Source organism: Rhamphochromis longiceps, linkage group LG18 (assembly GCF_057381845.1).
Source record: "Rhamphochromis longiceps isolate RC_006_pf linkage group LG18, R_longiceps_female_GT1.1, whole genome shotgun sequence".
NCBI lineage: Eukaryota > Metazoa > Chordata > Actinopteri > Cichliformes > Cichlidae > Rhamphochromis > Rhamphochromis longiceps.
In genome coordinates this window covers 16960535-16975208 of record NC_140574.1, presented here as the reverse complement: position 1 = coordinate 16975208, position 14674 = coordinate 16960535, and the positions used below count along the sequence as shown (strand labels likewise).

The 14674-nt window shown below is 39.5% G+C and overlaps 1 long non-coding RNA gene across 2 annotated transcripts; it reads left to right on the top strand.

The window, feature by feature from the left end:
- Positions 1 to 7044: 7044 nt before the first annotated feature.
- LOC146648022 (uncharacterized) lies at positions 7045 to 11168 on the top strand. Of its 2 annotated transcripts, XR_014908503.1 has the most exons (4): positions 7045 to 7066; positions 8593 to 8713; positions 10069 to 10302; positions 10898 to 11168. It is a non-coding gene; the product is annotated as an uncharacterized LOC146648022 (long non-coding RNA). The 2 variants fall into 2 exon arrangements; XR_014908502.1 differs by having other exon boundaries at positions 10069 to 11168.
- Positions 11169 to 14674: the final 3506 nt, after the last annotated feature.

Genomic DNA, 14674 nt, shown 5'->3' with positions numbered 1-14674 from the left:
GTGGCTGGTGGGCTGCCGGTGGGATAATCACACCTCACAGTTTCTTCCTAGAAAAAAGGAGTTCAGCTCGCTGCTAGGAATGCTATTTTTACACTTCCTTTTTTTGACTTTTCCTTTTTCTGTTATTGTTCGGTACGTTTTTGGCTTCAGAACTAATAAGAGCTCACACTATGGTTTAAATGTCAGCCTGTGACAGAAACACCCTTAAAGTCCAAGGAACTGCCCGTGTGTTAAAAATTACACTACAGCGATTCCAAATATCCCAACCAGGCATCACTCTGTGGCATGCTGGGAGTGACAGTAGGTCTCATCGCTAATGTATTGCTCATATGTCGGATATTGTTTGTGATCATCGTGAATATTTCTGACTTCTTTTAAATATTTTGTACAATCCCACGCAGTATCAATAATCGATGTACCATTAAAAATATCAGTTTGAAGATATTGCTGATACATCACTTTAAGCATCAGCATTCTATGATAACATTTACATGCTTTACCTAATTATGGGAATACTTTGAATTAGTTTTTAGTTGTAATTGAGCGTTTGCATGCTAAATAATTGCCACTTCCATTTAAGCAAAGATTCTGGATACTTCTTCCACCACTACTTCTAACGAATCCTCCTCCTTTTCATCACTAAAAACCATGCGAATCATCGCTCACGGCACTCAGCAGGCCTTGCTCCCTACCTTTTCAACTATTTTTCAGTGACATGCAATAATGTGTGCCAGGTTTCATGTGAAATGTTATCAGTAAGCTGCCATGCTCATCAGTTTCACACAGAGCGCTAAACACATCACAGCCGCGGTTGTGTGGAGATTGCTGTTAATTAAAAAGCTTGTTTTTTGCCTATAATGAGCAGCCTCTCTAGAATTCAGACAAATTTCCCACATTAATTTCACCTTTTCTCAACAACATGGCACTCTGACCAAACAAATGCTTATGTGTGTATAAACAACACATGCTTATTAGGATGACTGAACACACCTGTCTGTTTGGATCCAGGTGTTCCCTGCAGGTGATGCTGCACTGCAGCTCTGCTCCAGCTGGTGGCAACAGGCCCTCACTTCATCGGGTACAACAAACACTTTACACTCCTACACACTGCAGTTAAAATGGGAGGATTTCTTTTTACTCTACAGCACACGATCCCAACTCAATAAGTCTACCTTTAGCGATTTAAATGTTAAATGTCCCTTTGTGTTTTTTAATAGCCTCAAAGTGTTTCTCATTTAGTTAAAAAATAGAAAAAAGTTACCAAGAGAACAAAAATACTATAATCAGTTAAATTAATTTGTTTAACCTCCATTTGGTGAGCTAAATAGCCTCATTACAGCAATTCTGCTCACATTGGGATAAATTAATGCTAATGCTGACATTGTTTTTCATTAAACTGTTAAACTTACTGCCTTTCCCCCCAATAAAATAGCCGTTTCTAACCAGCAATTTTGAGGACTGAATGCATCACTACTTGACTTGGACTAAATTGACATCTATCTATAAACAATGGCTGAAAAACGTCCAGTGAGTTCAAGTTTGAAGCAGGTTCTGGAAATCCTCCACTCTGCTTGCGTCATTCAAATTGGACAAGCTGAAGCAGCTTTGTCTGACAAACAGCAAGCAGGATTTTGACTGTTCAAGCTGGAGGGATTTATTCCATCAATTCTTTCATTAAATAACAGTCGCTCTAACAATAAAAAAGCAAAACGCCACATATAGCATCCTATAAACCTGTTTTCACTATATATAATGTGTGTCTTACACAATGTAAAGTAGGAAGGTGTATTTATATACAATATATATTTCTCTCTTATTATGAATAAATCTTCTCAACCACACATGCACACACACACAGAGCCTCTTCATTAGGTACACCATACTAGTGTCACGTTAAACACCTTCCTGCCATCACAGATTCAACAAAGTGCTGGAAAGATTCGCCAGAAAGTTTGGTCCATATAGACATGATAGCATCACAGAGTTACAGCAGACTCCTCAGTTGCACATCCATGATGTAATTTTCCCATTTCATTGCATCCCAAAGGTTTTCTGTTGGACTGAGATTTGGTGACTGTGGAGGCCATTTGAGTTCACTGAACTACTGTGGTCTTTAAGGGACGGACGTGGTTGGCAGCAAGCAAGAAAGTTTAAACGATGCTCATAAGGGGCCTAAAGTGAGTCATGAAAATATCCCCTACACCATTACATCATGACAGCAGCATGAACTGTTAACACAAGGCAGGATGGATCCATGCTGTCATGTTGTTTACACCAAATTCTGATCCTATCATCCGAATGTCGCAGAAGAAATCAAGACCTCATCAGACCAAGCAGCATTTTTATATACTTCTATTGTCTAATTTTGTTGAACTGTAGCCTCAGTTTAATGTTCTCAGCTGACATTAGTGGCATCTGGTGTGGTCTTCTGTGGCTGTAGCTCAACTGATTCAAGGTTCAGTATAGTGTGAGTGTCAATATAGTGTCAATATAGTGTCAATATAGGGCACGCAGAGATGCTTTTCTGCATGCCTTGTGGTTATTTGAGTTGTCTCAACTGCTCTTTACTAGATATTTATTTATTTGTCATGTGATTCATGTGACTGGCTGATTAAATATTTGGGTTAACAAGCAGCTGAACAGGTATAACCAAGGAAGTGAGTGCATACTTAAATCTAGCATCACCCCAACACCCACCCTACTGCAAGGTAAAAAAGTGTGACTGATGCAAGGATTACATTTCTGTTTTATACCGACTGATTTTCATTATTGAATAATCTACTCATAAATTTACTGATTAATCAATGAGTTTATCAGTCTAAGGAGTAAATGAAAATGTAAAAGTTTTTTCTAACTGAAAGTATTTAGAGATGACATTCACAGTTTTTTCACAGCAATAAAGGACATTTTCAAAGTGTTTTTCTTTTGGATCAGTAGTAGTCCATCTTTACATGTTATAAGCTGGAGTATTTCTATATTTATCTTTTTTGAAAAGAGACAAAACAGCAAACTGTGCCTGAGTGACATTTATACTGAATATAATATTAATTTAATTTGCTTTTAATACTCACAATTCATACTAAAGATATCAGCTCTCCTGAGCCTCTATTAATTATAACTAAATGTATTTATAACTGTCATTTTTCTAGTAATAGAATACTTCTGCACTGAATTTTTGCTCTCTTTCCTGAACGAAAGTATCTCATTGCTTTTTCCACCAGAGATCAGACAAAAGAATGAAAACTAGGTGATAAGAAGCTTCAAAAATTGTCAAGGAAGAGGCCCGAAGATGTGAAAAGCGTTCAAAGGAGCCCCACGGATCAGACACAATCATATGCAACAGAGCGGGTCAGAATTCTGCAGAACGGCAGTGAATTACAATGAGAAAATCAGCGAGGCAGACACACGAACCAGGAGGCCAAATACACTCGTTATCAAGTCAAGTCGAAAGGAATCAGCAGAGCATGCTGGGATGAGCCAATACAGCTGAAGGGAAATAAACTCTGTTGTGTCCAGTGAAATCCTGCAGGTGGAGTGGATCCTCCTTCCTATATGTGGCCTCCAAGCGTGAAGCTTGATCAGCTTCCCGCCATCTAACTGTAAAGCACGCTGATGTGCAATCACCATTCCTCCTCGTTATAGTCTGGCAATATCGAACAATCTAACTAACGTGTCTGTTTGATTAATGTGTCAATTAAAGACAAAGGGGAAAAGGTTAGGGAGTAGATGCCATGAGTGGGTATTATTATTGTGACTGTCTTCTATTTGATTATGTTGGAAGGGAACTCAGAAAGTTCTTCTCATAGCTCAAGCACCCCCCGGGCTGCTGGAATGAAAGAAGAACTAGTATTTAGTATTTACTGTCATATTCCCATATATCATTGTGATGTTGTTTATTCTATTACTCTTGTTCTCTTCTGCTTGCTTTCTTTTTTCTTTCTCAGCAGGTGATCCAGGTGATTGATATATGCATTTTTTTTCTCTGCCCGTTCTGTTGGTTTTTGTCTTTTGCCCTTCTCCCCCGTCCCTCTTCTCAGCTGTTTCTCTTTCCCTCTTTCTTTCTCCCCTTCTTTCCCCCAGTCAAGTCTGTCCCATATTCAGTAAGTGAAAATAAAATAAACAATAAAAGGTGAATCAAATGGACCATTACGGCAAGGCTGGGATGGTCAGTTTGGTAAAGTAAATCCGTTGGGCATCTTTCTTTGCCTTTAGACAACAATTCTGATGGCAAAAGAGCCAAACGGGACAGGCCAAAAAGAAAAAAAAAAAAAAAAAAAAAAAAAAAAAAGGAATGAAAGAAGAACAAACAGCACATAGAGAGGGAATAAATATTAGAAAATTGGGGGATAAGCAAGAGCTGTGAGATAGTCTTATCTACATTTATGAGCTTAAATGATCAGGCTCTGTTTCTGGGCTCAGTCAGTCATTTTTTTATGGCTATTTTAGGGTTTTTCTGCAGAGAGCCAACTGTTGTGGATGCTGGGAGAATACAGGTGTTTCAGATTTGAGTGACAGGTGGTGATCTATGCAGATGAATGCGACTAGAGTGAGCCACTCCATGAAAACAGGATTTCTTATTACAGCATGCTGGAATACAAACAGAGCCACTTTAAAGCACTTATCAATGAAACTCCACCCATCCAGTTTCTAAGCCACTTGCACACATGTATGAGTTAAAGACATGTTTTAAAAAAGGACAAACTTGCTTTTACACTTTATTTTAGCACGGCGTATTTCACCACTTTCTGAAATGTTTATTTTAGTGAAGAATTCGATGAGCGCGTTGATGTCACATTCACGTCCAGTTTAATAAGAAGCTTCAGGAGGAGGCCAGATCATGTTTGGACAGAAGTAGGTTGGCTGTTTCTCCTTGCTTTCAGTTTCTATTGCTAAACCACGCTAATAGGGTGCTGTGTGTAGCATCATACAGTGCACACATGAAAATCACAAAAATTTTATCTTCCGATTGCTGTATAAAAAGGAAAGTGCCTTTTTTCCTGACACAACTACATTCAGTACAACTTCAAAGCATCAGAAAACATTGAATATCCAGCCCTTTATTTTACACTTCTCCATAAAAGTGGACAACCACAAAACATTCAATCAATCTCAGCCTTGACCTGAAGCTATGATTTCTAAGCTCTACCTCTAAAACTATTTACTAAAACATAGGTGGCTCCGGGCTGCATGTTTTAACTTGCAATATGTGCTTCACAGCTCGCAGCCCAGGAATGCAGGGCTTTTCTACTTGCTTGGGGTGGTGCTGTCGGTCTCAGCGTCAGTCTATCATTATGCCAGGTTTGAAACACACACACACACACACACACACACATATGCATGCAGGCACAGGAGCACATAAACACGTGTACGTACTGCGCTGTCCACTTCCTCCAGCACGATTCAGCCTATTTTTGAGCACCAAATTGTTACAACATTATATTCAATGGGATGATGGAAATCAACATTCAAAAAGCTCTGCAAAGTTTTTTGAGCTGATATAAATTATGGATGACTACGGATGCTGTGTCAACATTCATTTATTGTAGTTTCAGATCGCACTATTGAAATGTTATCTGTGCAAAACACACACACACACGTACACACACGCACGCATGCTCAAAGATGCATTAGGATGATGATCACACCTGTACTCTGTATCTCAGTAGCACCAATGATCAGTGAGACTAAGAGATGAAAAGGAGGAGAACGGGAGAGGATTCTTGTTGCGGTACAGAAAGTGATTCCAATCAATTTGAAGAGAGAAACGCTGCTCTGCTGAAAATGTAGACTATTACGTCCTTGCCTCAAATGACAGCTGATCCTACTTAGAAGCTCAGAAAAAAGGAAAAATAAATCTGACTTCTCCGTAGCTCATGAGAAGGAGCTAAACCGCAGACCAAAACCGTTTTCCACACATCAAACAAAAACCGTGGACGGTGATGAAATGTTTACACTGTGAGTGTGTAGATCTGATGTGTGCTTCTACATAATTTGTGAGCCTGGGTTTGCAGTGACTTGATCATTTTGACAGACTCTGGATGTTGCTGTAGGCATCAGGTTGACAGGCCAGCAGTGTGTCTCCTTCCCAGGCAGATAATCCACCTTACAGGTCACTGTCCCCGGATATCTCAGGGGGCAGTCTGTGGCATCATGAGGTGAGAGAACTAGCATTTTTCTTACCTTATTCAGTATTGCATTAATAACAGTTTCAACAGCTTATAAAATAAATCTGTTCTATTATATTGTGGGGCAATCGTGGCTCAAGAGTTGGCAGTTCGTCTTCTAGTCAGAAGGTTGCCGGTTCGAGCCCTGGCTCCGACAGTCTCGGTCGTTGTGTCCTTGGGCAAGGCACTTCACCCGTTGCCTACTGGTGGTGGTCAGAGGGCCCAGTGGCACCAGTGTCGGACAGCCTCACCTCTGTCAGTGCCCCCCATGGCAGCTGTGGCCACAATGTAGCTTGCCATCACCAATGGGTGGATGACTGAATGTAGTGTAAAGCCCTTTGGGGTCCATAGGGACTACGTAAAGTGCTATACAAATACAGGCCATTTATATTAATCGGGTCATTCTTACTATTCGGTGCCATTTGAGTCCTAATGACATAATATGGTATATTTAGTGTAAAACTTGTCTAATGCTTATTTCTAAACCATTTTCTTGTATGTTTAACCCCCCTCTACCATAGAACACATTGATATATACACAGGATAAATACATTAAAAGTAAATTACTTTTATTTTAGCACAAGTCACTAAAGTACTATGTCCCCAGTCATGCTTGCTCGACTTCAGTTACAAATATAACTTAAAAAAAAAAAAAAAAAATCTAAATTTTTCATCATTTCTGGATTGGCTTATTTCTAATGTTCCTCATCAAATGTTCTTTTTTATTATTAATGCATGTTTAATACTTAAAATCTTTAAAAAATGTTGTGTCCCTGAATCAACTGTCACCCCTGTTACTCTGATAAGAATTCCATAGAACACATCACCTGATTATTCTTTTAGTCACATGACACTCCCGGATGTAACATATTTTGGAGGGAAAACTTTCAAGAAGAAGACGAGTAAGTACCACTCTTTAATCAACCCTTTTTTCAATGTTTTAGCAAGATTTTGTAATGTGGCAAAGCATAACACGTCCAACCTGTTACGCTTATTAATAGTGGAAACAATTTTTTTTTTGTAATTTTTATAATATGGCTAATAAACATGTTAAAAATGGTTCTTAGTGGTCACCATGTACTAGCTTGTTGTTCATCATACTAGTAGTAATGGCTAAGTTTAGCATAAAATCTCCCCCCTGTTACCGTCACCCCTGTTATTGCTATGCACTGTAACATGAAATTTCCTTGCAGATTTTAAAAAGGGACATTGTAGCTTTTAGAAAATGTAAATATTACTATAACTGTGTATTCAAAACAGTTATTAATAGAAAATTGAATGTCCTGTAACAGGGTGGACATTTGGCACGTCATGGGTAAAGACTTTGATTTTAAAAAATATTATAATATAATATCCTTAGCTGGACCAATACATTTTTCTTATAGGTTGAAAATCCCTCTTTTAGATGAAATGTTAAAATAATTCAAAATTTTGTATTTTTTGATGAAGAGTGATCACACTGAAATGGCACCGAATAGTAGGAATGACTCAATCATAATTACGTGTGAATAACCTCATTGCCGAAAAATAACCAAACAGAGTTTCAAATGGTCTTTTTAAAATAAAGCTCATAATGCTAACTGTTATATTAATTATGCCCCAGCCCTTGCGTGACTGGGATGTTTGCAGTCATTTTCACATTGATGGCCTGCAACCTACCACTCGTGGAATATACATATTTACCCTGTGTGAATGTTGGTTGCCAAATGGTCGTCAACTGATCTAGGCTAGTGCTTAAACAAGTTTGTATACAGAGCTACAATGCTAACAAAACAGCTTTGTACAAACAGTAAGGTATGACTATTAGTAGTATATTTAACTTAGTGGAGTAGATCAGCTAGGTTTGTGCATAGATTTATGTTAACTTGGTATTTCAATCACTATACTGAGACAGAGACGGTTAAAAAAATGGTAGCGATGCTCCTTACTCGTTTTGGAATCTTCATTTAAGCTTCAGCATTAGTGTCTTGCCCACCATGTTGTGTTTTTTTGAGACAGAAGCCCCCAAAAATCAACATGGTATTAGGATGAAAAGGTGGAATGCTAATTAACCAGCTAATGCTAGTTTGGTTGGCAATCTGTCTCAAACTCTATGCAACGCAAATACAGACATATCAGCTCTTTATGCTGTGTCCCATTTGAAGTGGAAAGTTGGAAATCAGGAATTCTCAGACAGAAAGCCGCTCTCAAGTTTAATCTCCAACCCAGAAAGTTGGAGCTCCACCAACTCTGATTCGCCAACTGGGATGGCAGCAGCGAACATGAGTAAAACTGCTTAACCATGGTTTGATATTTCTGACTATGTCATAGTAAGTAAATAAGTCATAAACAGAGCACTGACCTGGCTAAGCTAAGCACCAAATAATGGTTATTAACATTGGCTCTGCCTTGCTCCACCAAAACTGAAGCACATGCGTCTACTTCACAGGAAGGCACCAGATATATCAGCAGACAATGAAGAGGTCCAGTATATTGACTCAAAGTTGGGGATAAGGACTAGCAGACACCAATCAAAAGATTCTGCCCATGCAGGTTAACTCTCCACAGAGGTAAAAATTATATTTTGCAACAGGCTAAAAGTGGGGTGTGGGTTATATAGCTTCAAAAATACAGAATGAACAATGTTTTATTGATGCTTGCAGGAAGCATTATTTACAGGTGTACCAGCAGCACAGTTGTAGTGACGCAGTGTCATTTAAATGTAAGCACCAAAGTAGCCTATCTAGCTAGTGTTTCCCCTGGAACACTTTAGTTTAAGTAAAGTAACGTAACCGTGTAACTCGCCAGGAGATGCACAATGCTGTTGCATAACAAGACAGAAAAATAGTTTCTACTTGGGATGTTATAACTTGGGTTTGGATTTTTAACCAGCTGCTTAAAGTCTTGTTTTTCCACTGTGGAACAACATCAGTAATTTCCATCCACTGTTTGCTCTTCCTGTCATATGGAGTGCAGCTAGGGAGTGCTCCAGCAAGGCTTGGTAGAGTCATTTGTTGACATTTGGGTCACACATCACCAGTTGCTAATATCTCCTCCATCGTAGCCTTCGACAGGAAGAGTTTTCTTGTAGCAAAGTACTGTCGTATCTTATTGGAGGTTGTGGAAGTTGCACCTTTTAAGGTGCTAAATTGTCATCTTAGGCTGATGTGCTGCTTTCACTCCCTGAGTTGCCCAGACTTGTTTCATTTTTTTCTTGTACTAGGGAACATAAACACATTATGTTATTACAGCAATGATAATGATACTTAAAAATGTATACAGGTATTATTGTGGATATGATGTTACACAGCTGTAGCCTTAAGCACGCTTTTTTTAATGCAGTAACTTCAGGCATTTTAACATCGGATTGTATTGAGACAAATTTTCTTTTTTGGAGCCAGCCTCAAGTGGCCACCAGAGGAACTGCACTTTTTGCTGCTGCTTTAGCTTAATTTGCTCCTTGAGAGTTACACTGCAGACATTTTTCTGTACTTGCTGCTATCGTGCTTGGCAGACACGTTTGTGTTTGATAAAATCTAAACAAACATTACACAGAAATACATGGCGAAATATATACTGAATGAAATGCCATGTCTCTACCAGAACAACAATAATACATTTTTACTCAGCCTTGTGTGCAGAACGTATATTTTAAAACTGATTTCTAGCTTAACCATTGTATCACATCCTGTAACGTGAGCTAGGAAGTCAGTGAAGGCTATTGTTAGATGTGGTCTAAACATTTACCTTGAGACATGTTCCAATCTTCCATGTAATTTTTCAACATTTCTCAGAAATATGTTTTTGCAGTGTGCAACACAGCAGATCAACATTTCTGACAGCAGCGCAGCAGCAGACTGAGAGTAAGAGTATTGACTCACTGATTTTTTTTTGTCGGCAACCCCCTCTGGCCTCTGCTCCGTAGCTGCGGGGTGACCTCTCCTTTGGGGCTCTACTCAGCTCTTCCCAGGAGGGTGGCACGGTTCCCCCCCCTTTGGTGGTCCTCCTCGGGTCCTTGTACTCTGGGGCCTCTGGATATCTGGGGCCTGGATCTCCTCCATACCTGCTTCATACCCTGGTGGACGGGGCTATGGCTCCCCACACTAGCAGATCGTTACATGGAGAAACCTTTGGAATACAAGCATGCTGATCCACACAGGTATGCACACAGGTGTACACACGGGTGTTCACAGACGCGGACTACAGCTCTCTTGGCTGCTGCCTCAAAGCACATTGTGCGCTGTCTATCTTGCGTGCTGCACAATATCGTTTATTATTTAGTTTACTGTTATCTACTGCTAGCTAGTTTATTGTGATGGTGCTGTTTTTTTTATTATGTTGCTCTTTGTTGTTTGCTTTCTCTTCTGTTTTTTTTTCTCCATACAGGTGATCCAGGTGTTTTTTTTGTTTTTGTTTGTTTGTTTGTTTGTTTGTTTTTCTTTCTTCCCCCCCTTCTCACCGTCTCTTCTCCCCTTTGGTTTTCTTTCTCTCCCTCTCTTTCTTTCATTCTTTCTCCCTGTCCTATCCCCCAGTCATGTCTGTCCCGTTTGTAGCAACTGAAAATAAAATAAATATATAATTATAATAAAGGTCAATCAAATGGACCAATATGGCAAGGCCATGATGATCCACTTGGTAAAATAAATCCGCTTGGCATCTTTCTTGGCCTTAAGACAACAATTCTGATGGCTAAAGATCCAAACGGGACACAAAAAATAAAATAAATAAATAAATAAATAAATATGTTTTTGCAGTGTGCAACACAGCAGATCAACATTTCTGACAGCAGCACAGCAGCAGACTGAGAGGAAGAGTATTGACTCACTGAATTTCTTCGAATTCATTAAGCTTGTTTTTTTCTTTTTAATTTTGATCCAGCTCGCTGTAGTTTGATTGAATTATCTGGTTAGAAAATGATTCATACAGCAGATTAGCCATTCAACCCTGTGTGGTGTTCTCAGTCTTTATTAAAAGAAAAATTAATAAATTTACTTGTAAAAAAAACCACCAATATATTTACTGAGAACACTGAAAGAAACTGATTGTATATTCCCTACACAGTCAGGTTCACTGGACCTGAGAGTAAAATGCAATAATAAGAAATAAGTGTGGAAATGATTGTACATGAAAACAATAAAATGTGGCAAAAATAAAATAGTCCTCCCAGCTCCTCTGTGCACCACGTACACACAGATGCTCATGGCAGTTCATGTATACATGAACACCAACCTTTGTGTACTGATATTGTTTCTACCTTTTAATGAATTCCCGCTCACACCACAGTCTGCAGGCTTTTATTTATTAACAGTTTCTCTTGGATTACATTTCATTTGTTGCTTACTTTTGTTTCCACGTGCTGTTTGGTTGAGTTTAGGGGCAACAACAATGCAATAATAATTAATGTGCAATAATAACAGTGTGCAATACACATACACTTATTCTTCTTTTTTATACTAAGTTAATATACTGTGTTGTGTTGTTTGTTACGTTGTGATGTGTCATATCGTGTCGTGTTGTGTTATATGTAGTGCCGACGTAGGACAGTTTTTCCAATTTCATTGTACTACTGTACTATGTATGACTGTGCAATGACAATAAAGAGTTATCTCTCTCTCAACAATCGGTGAGATTTAGGCATCAAACCTGCTTGGTTAATTACAGGCCTTCAGCTATTTGGTAATAGTTGTGATCAAACTGCAGGAATCTTTAAAAAACTTAAAGCTGCCTTTTCTTGGTTGCCAGTGTGACGCGTCCCCCTCAGGGAAGTTTCAAAAACATACATCGTGCAGGCAGAAAACATTCTTCCAATTGCAGTGCATTAGTTTGAAAGTGATGCTGACTGTAATGAAAAAAACATTTCAGGCTGACACTCGACATAACATTGCACTGAGAACCTGCCTGCTATTCCTGCACACCTTACACTCTGTAGTGTGTTAAACTACACACACACACACACACACACACACACACACACACACACACACACACACACACACACACACACACACACACACACACACACACACACACACACACACACACACAGTAAAGGTTGTAACATCGTACATATCAAGCACAGAAAACCAGTCGGCTGTTGCATTTTCCTGCACACCTTCCCCTTTATAGTGTCTGTGTGTGACTTGTATAAAATGGATTGCAGGATGGGTTTTTTGTGTGTGCATGTAGTCAAAACATCTGAATCATCATTTCCTCACACTGTGCTGTCAAATTATGACGATAACAAATAAAGAGCTTCGAGTGCATGTATCTTATCCCAATCATCTGTTTGATAAAAAAAAAATTCTGGCCAGAGGACCTTAGAAAGTATTTTACAGGAGAGAAAAGCCTTGGAAGATGAAGATGAATAGAAAGTATGGAGTGCATGAATCTTTCAGGTCTGTGGGGTTCAAAGCAAGAAGCAGGCATGGGGCTAAAAACTCAAAATAAACATATAAATCTAAATCTTTATAACAGCTGAACAACTCTTTTATTTATAAATATTTTCTAGTGGAGATTAATGTTAAATATTACCCAGGATTCATAGTGTTTGTAGCCAAGATAAAGTCAGCACTAATTTCATATTTGTTCTACATTTTATAAAAGTTTGTTTTATTGTTTTGGATTTTTTGTAATTTTGGGGTAGGTAACAAAAACACAAAACACAGGAGTTATTTCAAAATTGTGTGGCATAGCAACTATTACATCAGATACTTATACCGGGACTATGTCTGAGTACAGTATAAATAATACATAATGTGCAGTTCAACATATAGACCACCACCTGGTTAGTCCACCACTACAGTATGTGCAAGTGCTTTAACTTATTTAAAATATTTTTAATGCTAAAACAGAATTATTGTTGTTATTAATGTTATCCAGTTTTACAAAAAAGCTGAAAAAAGCAGATTATTATTTTTTCATTCTGTAAGATGCTAAACATATTTACTTGCTTTGCTGAAGAGTGTTTGCATGTTATAGCTGATTAATTTCGGACTCTCTTTGAAGTCCAGTGTGCCTCAAATTTAAACAAGTTTTTGACAGATTGTGAAAATATTTGTGTTTTCTTGTTTTTACGACAGGTGGTGGAATCAGTGTGTTCAGCCCTGTATGTTTCTGCATATTTATCAGTCTATCCCACAGTCTATTTAAAGTTTTCACATTATTTAAAAAATATGAAATATCAAGGAAATATCACCCACCAACTTAATTAGTCCTTCATCGACTCTTTTTTTAGATGCTCTTAGCTAACATGTGTTGGGCCTATTTATTGCTTAGTATGTACATACACTCAACAAAAATATAAACGCAACACCTTTGTTACTGCTCCCATTCCCCATGGGATGGACGTAGAGACCTAAAATTCATTCCAGATACACAATATAACCATCCCTCCCAAACAGTGGTCACAAATCAGTCCAAATGTGTGGTAGTGGGCACATCTGCTATATTGAGATAATCCATCCCACCTCACAGGTGTGCCACATCAGGATGCTGATCTGACATCATGAGTAGTGCACAGGTGTACCTCAGACTGCCCACAACAAAAGGCCACCCTGGAATGTGCAGTTTTGTCTCACAGCAAAATGCCACAGATGCCACAAGCAATGAGGGAGCGTGCAATTGGCATGCTGACAGCAGGAATGTCAACCAGATCTGTCGCCCGTGCATTGAATGTTCATTTCTCAACCATAAGCCGTCTCCACAGGCGTTTCAGAGAATATGGCAGCACATCCAACCGGCCTCACAACCGCAAACCTCGTGTAACCACACCAGCCCAGGACCTCCACATCCAGCAGGTTCACCTCCAAGATCGTCTGAGACCAGCCACCCAGACAGCTGCTGGAACAATTGGTTTGCACAACCAAACAATTTCTGCACAAACTGTCAGAAACCGTCTCAGGGACGCTCAACTGCATGCCCGTCGTCCTCATCGGGGTCTTGACCTGACTCCAGCTCGTCGCCGTAACAGACTTGTGTGGGCAAATGCTCACATTCGATGGCGTCTGGCACGTTGGAGAGGTGTGCGCTTCACGGATGAATCATGGTTCACATTGTTCAGGGCAGATGGCAGCTGAGAATGTCCCAGTTCTTGCATGGCCAGCATACTCACCGGACATGTCACCCATTGAGCATGTTCGGGATGTGCTTGACCGGCGTATACGACAGCGTGTACCAGTTCCCACGAATATCCAACAACCTCGCACAGCCATTGAAGTGGAGTGGACCAACATTCCACAGGCCACAATTGACAATCTGATAGACTCCATGCGACGATGTGTTGCACTGCATGAGGCAAATGGTGGTCACACCAGATACTGACCGGTTCTGGGTCCCCAGACCCCCAATAGCGCAAAAAACTGCACATTCCAGGGTGGCCTTTTGTTGTGGGCAGTCTGAGGTACACCTGTGCACTACTCATGATGTCAGATCAGCATCCTGATGTGGCACACCTGTGAGGTGGGATGGATTATCTCAATATAGCAGATGTGCCCACTACCACACATTTGGACTGATTTGTGACCACTGTTTGG